The following is a 4081-nucleotide window of genomic DNA, read 5'->3' on the forward strand; positions in this document are numbered from 1 at the left end:
TAGGTAGATTTTTTTATTTATAAATTGTGCATTATATAAATATATATGTATGTATGTGTGTATATATATATATACATACATAAATATTTTGCTGCAGATTTCAATCAAACAATCACTGTTTTATCAACATTTTCCAATATGTGAGGGGAATTAATATTTCTGAACATTGTCACTAAAGCTGCTGAAGCCTTGTTGGCTTCCAAACTAATTTGCTCTTGATATTGTCTAATGTTTTAATGTTTTGTTTGTACTTTTAAAGGTGTTTTATTCAAACAAACGGGTACGTTTATCTGCCAAGAGGAAACACGTCTCCTCATCAAAGGGTTTGTGTGAACTTCTTTTCTCTTCTATCAAATACAGGTCGTCGTCTTCCTCCGCTTATCCGGGTCCGGGTCGTGGGGGCAGCATCCCAACTAGGGAGCTCCAGACCGCCCTCTCCCCGGCCACCTCCACCAGCTCCTCCGGCAGGACCCCAAGGTGTTCCCGGACCAGATTGGAGATGTAACCTCTCCAACGTGTCCTGGGTCGACCCGGGGGCCTCCTGCCGGCAGGACATGCCCGAAACACCTCCCCAGGGAGGCGTCCAGGAGGCATCCTGACCAGATGCCCAAACCACCTCAACTGACTCCTTTAAATCCGGAGGATCAGCGGTTCTGCTCCGAGTCCCTCCCGAATGTCCGAGCTCCTCACCCTATCTCTAAGGCTGAGCCCGGCCACCCTACGGAGGAAACTCATTTTGGCCGCTTGTTTGCGCGATTTCGTTCTTTCGGTCATTACCCAAAGCGCATGACCATAGGTGAGGATTGGGACGTAGATCGACCGGTAAATCCAGAGCCTGGCTTTCTGGCTCAGCTCCCTCTTCACCACGACAGATCGGCTCAGCGTCCGCATCACTGCAGATGCTGAACCAATCCGCCTGTCGATCTCCCGATCCCTCCTACCCTCACTCGTGAACAAGACCCCGAGATACTTAAACTCCTCCACTTGAGGTAGGACCTCTGTCCCGACCCGGAGTTGGCAAGCCACCCTTTTCCGGTCGAGAGCCATGGTCTCAGATTCGGAGGTGCTGATCCCTCATCCCAGCCGCTTCACACTCGGCTGCGAACCTAACCAGCAAGAGCTGAAGGTCATAGCTGGATGAAGCTAGGAGGACCACATCATCCGCAAAAAGCAGAGACGAGATTCTCCTGCCACCAAACTCAACACACTCCACCCCACGGCTGTGCCTGGAAATTCTGTCCATAAAGGTAATGAACAGAACCAGTGACAAAGGGCAGCCCTGGCGGAGTCCAACCCTCACCGGGAACAGGTCCGACTTACTACCGGCTATGCGGACCAAACTCATGCTCCTCTGGTAAAGGGACTGAATGGCCCTTAACAGAAAGCCACCCACCCCATACTCCTGGAGCGTCCCCCACAGGGTGCCCCTGGGGACACGGTCATAAGCCTTCTCCAAATCCACAAAACACATGTGGATTGGTCGGGCAAACTCCCATGCCTTCTCCTTCACCCTTGCAAGGGTATAGAGCTGGTCCACAGTTCCACAGCCAGGACGAAAACCACATTGCTCCTCCTCAACCTGAGATTCAACTATCGATCGGACCCTCCTCTCCAGTACCTTGGAGTAGACCTTTCCAGGGAGGCTGAGGAGTGTGATCCCCCTACAGTTGGAACATACCCTCAGGTCACCCTTCTTAAAGATGGGGGCCACCACCCCGGTCTGCCACTCCACAAGAACTGCCCCGATGACCACGCAATGTTGCAGAGACGTGTCAACCACGACAGCCCTACAACATCCATAGCCTTGAGATACCCAGGACGAACCTCATCCGCCCCCGGGGCTCCACCGCTGTAGTTGTTTGACTACCTCAGCAACGTCTGCCCCCGAGATTGGACAGTCCATCCCCAGGTCTCCCGGCTCTGGTTCCTCCTCGGAATGCGCGTAGGTGGGATTGAGGAGCTCCTCAAAGTATTCCTTCCACCGTCCGACTATAGCCCCAGTTGACGTCAGCAGCTCCCCATCCCCACTGTAAACAGTGTGAGCGAGTTGCTGCCTCCCTCTCCTGAGGCGCCGGACAGTTTGCCAGAACCTCTTTGGAGCCAGTCGATAGTCTTTCTCCATGGCCTCACCAAACTCCTCCCACACCCGAGATTTTGCCTCGGCAACTCCCACTGCTGCACCCCGCTTGGCTATCCGGTACCTGTCTGCTGCCTCCGGAGACCCACAGATCAGCCACGCCACGCAAATACAGGTCCTTCTCAAAAAATTAGCATATTGTGATAAAGTTCATTATTGTCTGTAATGTACTGATAAACATTAGATTTTCATATATATTAGATTCATTACACACAACTGAAGTAGTTCAAGCCTTTTATTGTTTCTAATATTGATGATTTTGGCATACAGCTCATGAAAACCCAAAATTCATATCTCAAAAAATTAGCATATCATTAAAAGGTTCTCTAAATGAGCTATTAACCTAATCATCTGAATCAACTAATTAACTCTAAACACCTGCAAAAGATTCCTGAGGCTTTTAAAAACTCCCAGCCTGGTTCATGGGTAAGACTGCCGACCTGACTGCTGTCCAGAATGCCATCATTGACACCCTCAAGCAAGAGGGTAAGACAAGGAAAGAAATTTCTGAACGAATAGGCTGTTCCCAGAATGCTGTATCAAGGAACCTCAGTGGGAAGGAAAGTGTGGAAGAAAACGCTGCACAACAAAGAGGTGGCCGGACCCCGAGGAAGATTGTGGAGAAGGACCGATTCCAGACCTTGGGGGACCTGCGGAAGACTGAGTCTGGAGTAGAAACATCCAGAGCCACCGTGTGCAGGAAATAGGCCACAGGTGCCGCATTCCCCAGGTCTAGCCACTTTTGAACCAGAAACTGCAGTAGAAGCCCCTGACCTGGGCTACAGAGAAGCAGCACTGGACCGTTGCTCAGTTGTCCAAAGTACTTTTTTCGGATGAAAGCAAATTTTGCATGTCATTCGGAAATCAAGGTGCCAGAGTCTGGAGGAAGACTGGGCAGAGGGAAATGCCAAAATGCCTGAAGTCCAGTGTCAAGTACCCACAGTCAGTGATGGTCTGGGGTGCCATGTCAGCTGCTGGTGTTGGTCCACTGTGTTTTATCAAGGGCAGGGTCAATGCAGCTAGCTATCAGGAGATTTTGGATCACTTCATGCTTCTTTCTGCTGAAAAGCTTTATGGAGATGAAGATTTAATTTTTCAGCACGATCTGGCACCTGCTCACAGTGCCAACACCACTGGTAAATGGTTTACTGACCATGGTATTACTGTGCTCAGTTGGCCTGCCAACTCTCCTGACCTGAACCCCGTAGAGAATCTGTGGGATATTGTGGAGAGAAAGTTGAGAGACGCAAGAGCCAACACTCTGGATGAGTTTAAGGCCGCTATCGAAGCATCCTGGGCCTCCATAACACCTCAGCAGTGCCACAGGCTGATTGCCTCCATGCCACGCCGCATTGAAGCAGTCATTTCTGCAAAAGGATTCCTGACCAAGTATTGAGTGCATAACTGAACATAATTATTTGAAGGTTGACTTTTTTTGTGTTAAAAACACTTTTCTTTTATTGGTCGGATGAAATATGCTGATTTTTTGAGATAGGAATTTTGGGTTTTCATGAGCTGTATGCCAAAATCATCAATATTAGAAACAATAAAAGGCTTGAACTACTTCAGTTGTGTGTAATGAATAATATACGGTATATGAAAGTCTAATGTTTATCAGTACATTACAGACAATAATGAACTTGATCACAATATGCTAATTTTTTTGAAGGACCTGTAGAAACTGGATAGTGATGCAGGAAATTTAGAATTCAGATTTATCTTTTGTTAATTATCACCATATTTAAGACTAACGAGACTCAGAATAGCCTAAATAACCTAAAATCACTTTCAGGATCTCTTAAACGTCCTGCAGTTTACCTGTTAAATCATCAAATCCACTTTTATTTAGACCTGCAATGAAACAAGTGCTTTAAAAAAAAGAGTGTATCCTATCAGCTCTTTATCCAGCCCATAGTGCTGCACATGAAGTCATTTTATGGATGC

Source organism: Nothobranchius furzeri, chromosome 2 (genome assembly GCF_043380555.1).
Source record: "Nothobranchius furzeri strain GRZ-AD chromosome 2, NfurGRZ-RIMD1, whole genome shotgun sequence".
Classification (NCBI taxonomy): Eukaryota; Metazoa; Chordata; class Actinopteri; order Cyprinodontiformes; family Nothobranchiidae; genus Nothobranchius; species Nothobranchius furzeri.